Below are 13,647 nucleotides of genomic sequence, written 5' to 3'. Positions count from 1 at the left end.
CCATTATGTATTTCTATCTTTCGTTTTTTTGTTTTTTTGCATATAGTGTTTTTCATCTCTTCTGTCAACTGCAAGTATTCTTCTGAGTGTTCCATTTCATTCCCATTGGATTATCAGAATTAGACTTTTCCCTCATTGAGTTCAGCTTTGCCTGAAGTATGTATGTTTGGAATGGATCCATCAAGGAATTCCTTCTTTGGGTTCAGACTTCTTTCTATCTTTGTCTACCTTGAAGACCCTGAGAAGAATTGAATTCTCTCAGTCTCAGTTTCTTCATTTGTAAAACCAGTAGGCAGACTCTATTCAACTCAGTGTACACATAGAAGTTAATTTATTCACAAATGTTTCCCAATTATTAACACATGCCAGGCAGTCTCTTATGCGCTAGGGACATGAGGATGGTGACTAAAGTCCTTTTTCCATCTAAACTCTTGAAATGAGTTTGCACAAACACACACATACACACGCACATGTGCAGATACAAGGCAAATAATAGTGATGCCTGGGGGTATTTTAGAGACAACTGTGTAGAAAAGGTTTTCCAAAGTGACTTTTAGGGCAAAGACTTGAGTGAAGAGAAGAGTGAGCCTTGAGTATCTGGGGTACAATGTACCAGTGAGAGGCGATGGAGAGTGCTGAGGCAGGGCAGAGTAACTGCAGGGAGAACAGTCATCAGAGAGACAATGTCTCCAAATGGGGTTGAAGGCATTGGATCTGAAAGATGTGTCAAAGATTTTGATAATTTATTCACAGTTTTCCAGCCATACTAGGCTGAAGTTCAAAGTCTCAACTTTAGGTAATTCTCTACTATCACATCTATTTTCTTTTTAACTGAAAGTACATATGATCTTTTAAAGACAGTTTTTAAAAATGGTTAAAAGGACTAAGGAATATATGTATACTTATGGCTGAGCGCTGAAGAATTGATGCTTTTGAACTCTGGTGTTAAAGAAGACTCTTGCGAGTTCCTTGGACTGCAATGAAATCCAACCAGTCCATTCTAAAGGAGATCAGTCCTGGGTGTTCATTGAAAGGACTGATACTGAGGCTGAAACTTCAATACGTTGGCCACTTCATGCAAAGAGTTGACTCATTGGAAAAGACCCTGATGCTGGGAAGGATTGGGGCCAGGAGGAGAAGGGGTCGACAGAGGATGAGATGGCTGGATGGCATCACCAACGCTATGCACATGAGTTTGGGTGACCTCTGGGAGTTTGCGATGGACAGGGAGGCCTGGTATGCTGCAGTTCACGGGGTGGCAAAGAGTCGGACACGACTGAGTGACTGAACTGAACTGAACTGATGGCTGATTCACGTTGAGGTTTGTCAGAAAGCAGCAAAATCCCGTAAAGCAAGTCTTCATCAATAAAAATTAAATTAATTTAAAAAATTAATTCTTTTGCAAAGCAAAAATTTATTTTATGAGAGTGATGATATGAAAGGAAGCTCTATTATTAAGAGTGTTCCCATCTTATAGGGAAGTGGACTCCATTAAATTCCATCACCTTATAGGTAACAAAATGCTTGGAGAATTTTACTGTTGTTGTGATTCCAACACTAAAAAGACCTGATTTTATTTTTACGGGTGTTGACTTTGACCTCATGGATAGGCCTCTGGCCTAATATTATTAACACTATTCCCTCCCCAATTTTGTCTTGAATAAAAACAAGAAAAAGGAAAAGAAAAAATAATTTGTTTTTATTTTAGGAGAATATGATCTACATATTCAGAAAGTTCATAAAGCTTTGCTGTATGAAGTGGATAATCATAGACTGATCTCTTTATTGTCAAGAAACATGAAGTTAAGAAAAAGAAAAATACCAACCCTTCAAAAGACCCAAGTTTTCTTATTAAATTGCATCCCATACCTTCTCCACTAGAAGTGACCACAATCATGACTCCTAATAATCACTTTCTTGCTTTTTCTTTATGGGTTTTAACTACTGAGAAGCAAAAAGCTAAGGAGAAAAGGAAAGATATAAACATCTGAAAGCAGAGTTCCAAAGAATAGCAAGAAGAGATAAGAAAGCCTTCTTCAGCAATCAATGCAAAGAAATAGAGGAAACAACAGAATGGGAAAGACTAGAGATCTCTTCAAGAAAATCAGAGATACCAAAGGAACATTTCATCCAAAGATTGGCTCGATAAAGGACAGGAATGGTATGGACCTAACAGAAGCAGAAGATATTAAGAAAAGGTGGCAAGAATACACAGAACTGTACAAAAAAGATCTTCACAACCCAAATATTCACGATGGTATGATCACTCACCTAGAGCCAGACATCCTGGAATGTGAAGTCAAGTGGGCCTTAGAAAGCATCACCACGAACAAAGCTAGTGGAAGTCATGGAATTCCAGTTGAGCTATTCCAAATCCTGAAAGATGATGCTGTGAAAGTGCTGCACTCAATATGCCAGCACATTTGGACAACTCAGCAGTGGCCACAGCACTGGAAAAGGGCAGTTTTCATTCCAATCCCAAAGAAAGGCAATGCCAAAGAATGCCCAAACTACCACACAATTGCACTCATCTCACATGCTAGTAAAGTATTGCTCAAAATTCTCCAAGCCAAGCTTCAGCAATATGTGAACTGTGAACTTGCTGATGTTCAAGCTGGTTTTAGAAAAGGCAGAGGAACCAGAGATCAAATTGCCAACATCCGCTGGATCATGGAAAAAGCAAGAGAGTTCCAGAAAAGCATCTATTTCTGCTTTATTGACTATGCCAAAGGCTTTGACTGTGTGGATCACAATCAACTGTGGAAAATTCTGAAAGAGATGGGAATACCAGACCACCTGATCTGCCTCTTGAGAAATTTGTATGCAGGTCAGGAAGCAACAGTTAGAACTGGACATGGAACAACAGACTGGTTCCAAATAGGAAAAGGAGTACGTCAAGGCTGTATATTGTCACCCTGTTTATTTAACCTCTATGCAGAGTACATCATGAGAAACGCTAGACTGGAAGAAACACAAGCTGGAATCAAGAGTGCTGGGAGAAATATCAATAACCTCAGATATGCAGTTGATACCACCCTTATGGCAGAAAGTGAAGAGGAACTCAAAAGCCTCTTGATGAAGGTGAAAGTGGAGAGTGAAAAAGTTGGCTTAAAGCTCAACATTCAGAAAACGAAGATCATGGCATCCAGTCCCACCACTTAATGGGAAATAGATGGGGAAACAGTGGAAACAGTGTCAGGCTTTATTTTTCTGGGCTCCAAAATCACTGCAGATGATGACTGTAGCCATGAAATTAAAAGACGCTTACTCCTTGGGAGGAAAGTTATGACCAACCTAGATAGCATATTCAAAAGCAGAGACATTACTTTGCCAACAAAGGTTCGTCTAGTCAAGGCTATGGTTTTTCCTGTGGTCATGTATGGATGTGAGAGTTGGACTGTGAAGAAGGCTGAGCGCCGAAGAATTGATGCTTTTGAACTGTGGTGTTGGAGAAGACTCTTGAGAGTCCCTTGGACTGCAAGGAGATCCAACCAGTCCATTCTGAAGGAGATCAGCCCTGGGATTTCTTTGGAAGGAATGATGCTAAAGCTGAAACTCCAGTACTTTGGCCACCTCATGCAAAGAGTTGACTCATTGGAAAAGACTCTGATGCTGGGAGGGATTGGGGGCAGGAGGAGAAGGGGACGACAGAGGATGAGATGGCTGGATGACATCACTGACTCGATGGACGTGAGTCTGAGTGGACTCCGGGAGTTGGTGATGGACAGGGAAGCCTGGCGTGCTGTGATTCATGGGGTCACAAAGAGTCAGACACGACTGATCAACTGATCTGATCTGATAGGAATATCTCAAAAATTATAGTTAAGTTACTAGCTTTTCCACTACATAAATGGAATTATACTGTATACCGTATCTTTGTCTCTCATCCTTCAGTTGACACTATGTAGCTTTGGCCTATGCACTAGTGAAGTTTAGTATGTCATTGTGTGGCTATACAGCACTTCATTTCTCTCCTTGTTGTACTGTTGGTTGACCTCAAAGTTGTTTCCTTTGTGGAGCTGTTAGGAACACTAGGACGTTTTCCTCATGTCTGTTAGTGCACATGTTCACACATTTCTCTAGGCGATGTTCCCGAAGTATCTCACTTCTACTTTTACAGATGATGCCAAACTGTTTTCCAAAGTACTGGCAACAATTCCAGACTCCTCCCAGAGGTGTTGTGTATTTGCTGCTTGTCCTGTGTCTTAATTAAATTAGTTTGTCATTTCCAGACTTTTGAAGGCTGTACCCATCAGGTTTGCATTTTGAATACTCTTTATTTAATGTTAGTGACTTTCAGAAGTTCTAAAAATAACTTTGTAGGCCATATGAAGGCATTTTCTTTGTAAAGTGACTGTTGTCCAGTTTTCTATTCACTGTGCTGTTTATGACTGACTTTATGAGTTATTTACATATTTTGGATACTGATTTTTAATAACAGTTAGCCTAACCCGTGGCAGCTAAGATTTTCTCCTGTGTTTTCCTCTAGAAATTGTAGAGTCTTAGATCTTATGTTGTAGTCTGTGATACAATTTGAGTTAATATTTATATGGTGTTAGCTAAAGGCCAAGCTTCAATTATTTCTGTATCAGTATCCAACAGTTTGAGTAGCATTTAGTGACAAGGTTATTTTTCATCTGTTGAATTACCGAGACACCCTTGTTGAAAATCAGTTGACCATGTATGGTGTGGATCTATGTCTGGATGTTCTATTATTACGTTTATCTCTGTGTCTTTTCTTATGGGATAGCATCCTCTCTTAATTAGTGCAGCTCTATCATGCATTCCTGCAATTCATTCAGCAATTTTGATTTATCTTTAATTTATAGTTGAGAATTGCATAGATATAAAATTTGAGACCGTTAGGCCATCAGCATAGTATGGCTGTCAAACTATGAATAAATAATGAAAATCATTACTAAATCTTTGGATCCCAACCTCTCTGACCCCATTTGGAGGCAGTGTCTCCTTGATCACTGTCCTTTCTGTGGTTAATTTCCTCTGCCTTAGCACTTGCCCTCACCTCTCATGATACAATGTATCCCAGATACACTCAAAGCTCACTCATTTCATCACTCAGGTCATTGCCCAAAAAGCCACTTTGGAAGGGCTTTTCTCCAAATTTTCCCTAACATATACACACGCAGAACCATTATTTGTCTTCTGCGTATGTTTGTGTGTGTGTGTGTAAAATGCCCCCAAGAATTTAGATGGACAAGGACACTGGTCACCATTATCATGTCCCTAGCATATAAGTGATGGCCTGGCGTGTATCAATAACTAGGAAACATTTGTGTATATATTAATTTCTATGAGTACACTGAGTTGAATACATTCTTTCCTAATTTTCTCAGGTAAGGAAACTGAGGCTGAGAGAATTCAGTTCTTTTAAGGGTCCTACAAGGAAGAGAGATAGACACGTTTGAAACCAGTGAAAGAATTCCTTGATGGATCCAATCCAAAGACATTTCAGGCAAAGCTGACCTCAATGAAGAAAAAGTCTAACTCTGAAAATCCAATGGGAATGAAAAGGAACACTGAGAAGAATACCTGTAGTTGACAGGAGACATTAAAAACACAAAGTGCAAAAGAAAAACATAGAAGAAATGTGGACTCAATTATGACACAGGCTTTATTGGACAAGCAAAAATAGACACACTAATTACACATGGGGTGGAGATCACAACATGGATTACAGACGGGCACATGGCAAAGAGCGATCAGGCGATGATCCTGCTGCTCTTTATCCAACAAGGAGTTGTCAGCTTCAGGAAGCAAGCCTTTTCTCTGTCAGCTGTCGGTCGAGGAGGGAGGTTGAGGAAAATGCAGTCCGTCACCATGGCTGAAGGGAGGACAACGGGAGAGCCTGGATCTTGTTGTTTCTTGGTCCAGATGAAATCTGGTGCTGTTACTTCCACTTGGGTGGACACTTCTGCTCGCATGGTGGGCATGGTGGCCTAGGAGGGCATTTCTGCTGGCTCACTGGAGGTGGGCATGGATGAGGTGGGCAAGGCTCATGGCACTTGGGTGGGCATACTTTTGGAGGTGGATGGCAGGGCTCCTTGCACTGATGGTGATGCTGATGCTGATGTGGATGCGGATGTGGATGAGGATGCGGATGCGGATGGTGAGACATCCTTCCTGGGTCTCAAGGAATCTGAAATACAAAACCAGACAGCATTGTTCATAACAGAAAGTCCTATTCTTCCATTAATAGGGAGCCCTCTTCTACCACTTTCCAAAGAAAAAATTACTTACACAAGTGCTGTGTGAATACAAACACACTCTGAAGAAGAATAATCAGGATGTGAAACTTCTAGCCAATCTCAAAACACATCTCTACTAATTTCTCCCTTGAGGTCCTGTTTGCTGGTCTAACTGACTTGACTGTTGGCTTCCAAGGAAAAATGCAAAGGCCCATCAGCACTCAGTGGGACTGCAGGCTGAGAAGGCTTCATTTGCAATGAATGCAGGGTGCACTGAGACACAGCATCTCATCTCCCTGACTCTCCCTAGGTTAAGATTGTGCCGCTGACTCCATTCTTCTCGACACATTTAAGAGCATAAAGATGTCAAGAAGAAGTACTGAAAACTACCCCTAAATTCTCATTATCTTCTTATTCCCATAGAGAGCACTAATTTGTTAAAATACAGGCACTTCTACCCTAAGACTATACCCTACCACACGAGTGCTAAAAACCTCTAAAATTGTACTCACCAGAGGCTCCAAAGAAGACCTATGACTGAGTAGCACACAGATAGCAGCACGGTGGTAGAGACTCCTTTTATAAGGACCAGGCAGCTCCACCCAGAGGGAATATCCCAGATCTGGCATGATGCACTTGTTTCCCACCCCAAATACCATGTGCTTGCAATCTCAAAAACAAATTGTCACACTCACGCTGATATCACAAAGCTCCATTGCCATGGACTTCCTCACCCTTCACTGAGGCAGTGCAGAGTGAGTCACTCAATACATTGTCTCAAAGCCCCAGTGCCAGTAGCATGCACCAGTTAGGAAATATGAGGAATTCCTTGACAATGGTACTGCTCCTCCATGGTTAAGATTGTGCTTGCCACATTCCCCAGCTCCCTACGCATCTGGTATGGAAAACTTACTACCCCATTCCATTTCAGCTTCAGCACCCAGCTTTGTCTCCCTCAATGGTCATGACTAGGGTTTACTGAATGCACATATCATAACCCCCACCCACAGTTTTCTAAATTCCTCTTATACCACGTTCTACTTACCTCTGGGCTTTTCTTGACAATTAAATGACTTAACCATGGCCACAAAGTCTATCATGATTTTCCAGTATGAACAGTCTCATTTCAGTTGTGTTTTCACATGGCTCCATAGTGGACTTGAACAGGACAACATGATCCCTCAGGTTTCTCAGCCATAAGCTCATGGAATGGGGTCCCTTCATGAAATTCTACTTTTTCTGCCACATGACCATGAGTCACCCTGGTCTAGTGTTGTTTGATGCTGTTCAGTTGCTCATTCATGTCCGACTCTTTGCGACCCCATGGACTGCAGCACGCCAGACTTCCTTGTCCTTCACTATCCCCCAGAGTTTGCTCAAACTCATGTCCATTGACACCATCAAACCATCTCATCTTCTGTCATCCCCTTCTCCTCCTGCCTTCAATATTTCCTAACATCAACGTCTTTTCCAATGAGTTGGCTCTTCACATCAGGCGGCCAAAATATTGCAGCTTCAGCTTCAATATCAGTGTTTCCAATGAATATTCAGAGTTGATTTCCTTTAGGATTGACTGGTTTGCTCTCCTTGGTGTCCAAGGGGCTCTCATGTGTCTTCCCCAGCACCACAGTTCAAAAGCCTCAGTTCTTCAGTGCTCAGCCTTCTTTATGGTCCAACTCTGACATCCATACCTGACCACTGGAAAAACCATAACTTTGAGTATAGGGACCTTTGTCAGCAAAGTGATATCTCTGCTTTTTGATACACTGTCTAGGTTTGGTATAGTTTTCTTCCCATGAGCAAGCATCTTTTAATTTCATGACTGCAGTCTCAGTCCTCATTGATTTTGGAGCTCAAGAAAATAAAGTCTGTCACTGTGTTCATTTTTCCCCCATCTATTTCCCATGAAGTGATGGGATTGAATGCTATGATCTTATGAATGTGGAGTTTGAAGCCAACTTTTTCACTCTCCTCTTTCACTTTCATCAAGAGGATCTTTAGTTCATCTTTGCTTTCTGCCCTAAGGGTGGCATCATCTTCATACTTGAAGTTATTGATATTTCTCTGGCAATCTTGATTCCAACTTGTGCTTCATCCAGTCCAGAATTTTGATGATGTACTCTACATATAAGTTAAATAAGCGGGGTGACAATATACTGCCTTTACTTATTCCTTTCCCTGTTTTAAACCAGTTCATTTTTCCATGTCTGGTTCTTACTGTTGCTTGTTGGTCTGCTGCTTCTTGGTCTGCTAGAACCCCAAATTCCTCTCATCTCATTATCTTCAAAATTCTCTCAATATCTGGACTGTATCCATTTAAAAGTTTTTTCACTGAATTCAGTTCAATTGCTGAAATGTTTCCGACTCTTTGTGACCCCATGAATTGCAGCATGCCAGGCCTCCCTGTCTATCACCAACATCCAGAGTTCACCAAACTCATGTGCATTGAGTAGGTGATACCATCCAGACATCTTATCCTCTGTCGTCCCCTTTTCCTCCCACCCCCAATTCCTCCCAGCATCAGAGTCTTTTCTAATGAATCAACTCTTTGCATGAGTTGGCCAAAGTACTGGAGTTTCAGCTTCAGCATCAGTCCTTCTAATGAACACCCAGGACTGATCTCCTTTAGGATGGACTGGTTGGATCTCCTTGCAGTCCAAGAGACTCTCAAGAGTCTTTTCCAATGCCACAGTTCAAAAGCATCGATTCTTTGGTGCTCATCTTTCTTCACAGTCCAACTCTCACATCGATGCATGACTACTCGAAAAACAATAGCCTTCACTAGATGGACCTTTGTTGACAAAGTAATGTCTCTGCTTTTGAATATGCTGTCTAGGTTGGTCATAACTTTCCTTCCAAGGAGTAAGTGTCTTTTAATTTCATGGCCGCACCCACCATCTACAGTGATTTTGGAGCCCAAAAAAGTGAAGTCTGACACTGTTTCCACTGTTTCCCCATCTATTTCCCATGAAGTGATGGGACCAGGTGCCATGATCTTAGTTTTCTGAATGTTGAGCTTTAAGCCAACTCTTTCACTCTCCTCTTTCACTTTAATCAAGGGGCTTTTTAGGTCCTCTTTACTTTCTGCCATAAGGGTGGTGTCATCTGCATATCTGAGGTTATTGATATTTCTCCTGGCAATCTTGATTCCAGCATGTACTTCTTCCAGCCCAGCGTTTCTCATGATGTCCTCTGCATAGAAGTTAAATAAGCAGGGTGACAATATACAGCCTTGACGTACTCTTTTTCCTATTTGGAACCAGTCTGTTGTTCCATGTGCAGTTCTAACTGTTGCTTCCTGAACTGCATACAGGTTTCTCACAAGGCAGGACTGATGCTGAGGCTGAAGCGCCAATAATTTGGCCACTTAATGCGAAGAAGTGACTTATTGAAATATATCTTGATTTCGGGAAAGATTGAAGCAGGAGGAAAGGGAATGATAGAAGATGAGACGTTTGGATGTCATTACCAACTCGATGGACATGAGTCTGAGCAAGTTCTGGGAGGTGGTGATGGACAGGAAAGTCTGGGGTACTGCAGTTTCATGGGGTCGCAAAGAGTCAGACATGACTGAGTGACTGGACTGAACTGAACTGAACTGATAGCCAAGGTACTCAAGTTTTCCCCTGAAAGGCATAGTAAATATTATGAGCTGAAGTGTTACTGTCGGTCAACAAATTACACTAATAAATTATGAATGGGTTCCATTTCACCCCTATTTTTTTTATTTAAGGAAAAATCCACATGGATTGAATGGCTGAATCAATGATTCATGGAGGTTCATCCCCTGAGTGTACTAAGAATGTCTGGAAACACACTAAGTGTCATTTAAAGTAAATAACCTGATCGAGTCAATTGAATTAACTGTTGTAGGGGAAAGAAGTGCAAGATATTTAGGGAGTATTAGTGGGAAAGCTTCTAAATGCATATAGCCCAGACACTGAGTTCATTTTGAAGATAATGAGAGGAGAGGAATTTGGGTTTCTAGTAGACCACAAATGACTCAGATCATGGGTCTGCAGAGTTCAGATCAGTGCATAAATCTGCAAAAGTAGAGCTTCAGGAAGGGGTCAGAGATTGTGATTTATGGCCTAAGAAACTGAGGGATCACGTTGTCCTGTTCAAGTCCGTGTATGGAGCCATATGAAAGCACATCTGACATGAGACTGCTTGCACTAAAAAATCAAGGTAGATTTTTTGGCCAGGTTTAAGTCACTTAAATGTCAAGAAGCAGTATAGGGTACAAGGTGAGTTTAGAAAAGCTGGAGGTATGAGTTAAAATACGTGCAGTTAGGAAACTCTGGTCTCTGTCATCAATGGACAAAAAGCCGGGTGCTGACAGATGAAATGGAATGGGGTAGTAAGTTTTAGTACCAATGCTTGGGGAGCTGGCAAGAGGGGGAAGCAACATCTCTAACTATGGAAGAATAGCACCATTCTCAAGCATTCCTCATATTCCCTAAATGGTGCACAACATAGGTAGAGGAAGTATGAGACAAAGTCTCAAATGAATCACTCTGTAATTCCTCACTGAAGGGTGAGCAAGTCCATGGACAAGGGAACTGTGTGATATCAGTATGACTGGGGCATTGATTTTTGAGATTGCAAGCACGTGGAATTTGGTTGGGAAAAAAGTGCATCATGCCAGTCCTGGGATGTTCCCCCTGGGTGGGGCTGCCTGGTCCTTATAAAAGGAGTCTCCATCACAGTGCTGTCATTGTCCTGACGGTCATAGGGATCTTTGGAGCCTCTGGTGAGCACAACTCTTAGATCTTTTGGAACTTGGGTGTTGCGATTAATCTGGGAGTAGAAGTGGCTTTAACTGAAGCAATTAGAGCTCTGTACAGGAAAAAGAAGATAATGAGGATTTAGGGGTAAATTTTTGGTATTTGGTCATGTATGCAATCTTAAAAGTGAGGAGAAAACGGAGTCAGAGGCACAGTCTTAACCTGAGAGAGAGTAGGGGGGATGAGATACTGTGCTACAGCACAGCACACATTAGTTCCAAATGCCCCCTTCTCAGCATCCAATCCCATTGAGTGCCTAGTTTGAGCCTTTGCATTTCTCCTCAGAAGCCCACAGTCAGGTCAGCTTGGCTAGCAACCAAGACCTGATGGGAGAAATAAGTAGAGATTTGTTTGGGGATTGGCTACAAGTTTATTATCCAGCTTATTCTTCAGAGTATGTTTGTATTCGTACAACACCTTGTAGGTAATTTTGTTTTAGAAAGTGGTAGAAGCAAAGGCTAATCAGAAAAGACTGAAGATCTGAGGGTAAGAGTTACTAAAAAAAGAAGGGTGAAGTAGCTCTAAAAAAACATAAAGTTTGCATTAGGAATCCAGAAGAGTCCTTAGTGACGGGAGGGTTGTTGGCACAGCTAAATGTTCTACCAATCAGACTCATAGGTATTAAGAAAGGTGTCTGTTTGTATTTCAGATTCCTTGAGACCCAGGAAGGATGTCTCACCACCAGCATCCGCATCCCCATCCGCATCAGCATCAGCATCAGCATCACCATCAGTGCAAGGAGCCCTGCCATCCACCTCCAATAGTGTGCCCACCCAAGTGCCATGAGCCTTGCCCACCTCATCCATGCCCACCTCCACTGAGACAGAAGAAATGCCCTCCTTGGCCACCATGTCCACCATGCGAGCAGAAGTGTCCACCCAAGTGGAAGTAACAGCACTGGATTTCATCTGGACCAAGAAACAAGATCCAGGCTTTTCCATTTCCTCCCTTCAGCCATGGTGACAGACTGCATCTTCCTTAATCTCCCTCCTCAATCGACAGCAGGCAGAGGAAAGGCTTGCTGCCTGAAGCTGACACCACGTTGTTGGAAGAAGAGCAGCAGGATCATCGCTTGTACTCTCTGTGCCATGTGCCTGTCTGTATCCACGTTGTGATCCCTACCCCATGAGCAATTAGTGGGTCTATTCCTTTGCTTCTCCAATAAAGCATATTCATAGACCATTATGTATTTTTCTTTCTTTCTTTCTTTTTTTTTTGCAAATAGTGTATTTCCTCTCTTCTGTCAGCTACAAGTATTCTTCTGAGTGTTCCTTTTCCTTCCCTTTGGATTATCAGAATTAGACTTTTCCATCATTGAGTTCAGCTTTGTCTGAAATATGTCTTTTGCACTGGATCCATCAAAGAATTCCTTCATTGGCTTCTGATTTGTTTCTATCTTTGTCTACCTTGAAGACCCTGAAAAGAACTGAATTCTCTCAGTCTCAGGTTCCTTATTTGTAAAACCAGTAGGCAAGAATCTATTCAGCTCTGTGTACTCATAGAAATTAATGTAATCACAAATGTTTCCTCATTATTAACACATGCTGGGCAGTCTCTTATGTGCTAGGGATGAGGATGCTGCCCAAAGTCCTTTTTCCATCAGACCTCCTGTAGGCATTTTGCACAACACACACACCACACACACACACACACGCACATACAAGGCAAATAATAGTGATGCAGGGGGAATGTTAGAGACAACTGTGTAGAAAAGCTCTTCGAAAGTGGCTTTTAGGGCAAAGAATTGAGTGAAGAGATGAGTGAGCCTTGAGTATCTGGGGTACACTGTACCAGTGAGAGATGGCAAGTGCTGAGGCAGGGCAGACTAACTGCAGGAACAGTCATCAAAGAGGCAATGTCTCCAAATGGGGTTGAAGACATTGGATCTGAAAGATGTATTAGAGATTTTGATAATTCATTCACAGTTTTCTAGCCATACTATGCTGAAGTTCAGAGTCTCAACTTTCTAATGTAATTCTCTACTATCACATCTGTTTCTTTTAACTGAAAGTACATATGATCTTTTAAAGACATTTTTTTTGAAAATGGTTAAAAGGGCTAAGGAATATATTAATTCTTTGGCAAAAAAATGTATTTCATGAGAGTGACTATATGAAAAGCAGGTCTATTATTAAACATGTTCTCATATTAGAGGGAAGTTGACTCCATTAATTTCCATCACCTTATAGGTAACAAATGCGTAAAGAATTTTACTGTTGTTGTGCTTCCAACACTAAGAAGAAGTGATTTTATTTTTAGGAGGGTTGACTTTGTACTCTTGAACAGGGCTCTGGCCTAATATTATTGACATGATTCCCTCCCCAATTTTGTCTTGAAAAAAACAGGAAAAAAGAAAACAAAAAATAAAATTTTGTTTGATTTTAGGAGAACATAATCAACACATTCAGAAAGTTCATAAACCTTTGCTCTATGAAGTGGATGATTATAGATTGATCTCTTTATTGTCAAGAAACATGAAGATAAGAAAAAGAACAGATACCAACCCTGCAAAAAGACGCACGTTTCCTAATTATTTATACCCCATACCTTCTCTACTAGAAATGACCACAGTCATGTTTCTGAGATCACAGATCCTACAGTCAGCCTTCCTGAGTTCACTCCATGGTTCTGCTGCTTAACAACTGTATTGATCT

General features: G+C 41.4%; 2 long non-coding RNA genes across 2 annotated transcripts; one reads left to right on the top strand and one right to left on the bottom strand.

Annotated features, from left to right (window-relative positions):
• Nucleotides 1–5,614: 5,614 nt before the first annotated feature.
• LOC112445523 (uncharacterized) lies at nucleotides 5,615–7,323 on the bottom strand. The gene is made up of 2 exons (XR_003033702.2): nucleotides 6,719–7,323; nucleotides 5,615–6,157 (listed from the first exon to the last, which is right to left on the bottom strand). It is a non-coding gene; the product is annotated as an uncharacterized lncRNA (long non-coding RNA).
• A 1,847-nt stretch (nucleotides 7,324–9,170) lies between these two features.
• LOC112445522 (uncharacterized) lies at nucleotides 9,171–12,173 on the top strand. Its single transcript, XR_003033700.2, has 2 exons — nucleotides 9,171–10,959; nucleotides 11,643–12,173. It is a non-coding gene; the product is annotated as an uncharacterized lncRNA (long non-coding RNA).
• Nucleotides 12,174–13,647: the final 1,474 nt, after the last annotated feature.

The sequence above is a fragment of the Bos taurus genome, unplaced genomic scaffold, assembly GCF_002263795.3.
Source record: "Bos taurus isolate L1 Dominette 01449 registration number 42190680 breed Hereford unplaced genomic scaffold, ARS-UCD2.0 Leftover_ScbfJmS_1696, whole genome shotgun sequence".
In the NCBI taxonomy this organism is placed as follows: domain Eukaryota; kingdom Metazoa; phylum Chordata; class Mammalia; order Artiodactyla; family Bovidae; genus Bos; species Bos taurus.
Note: the sequence above shows the minus strand (reverse complement) of the source record. Positions and strands in the feature narration are given on the sequence as shown.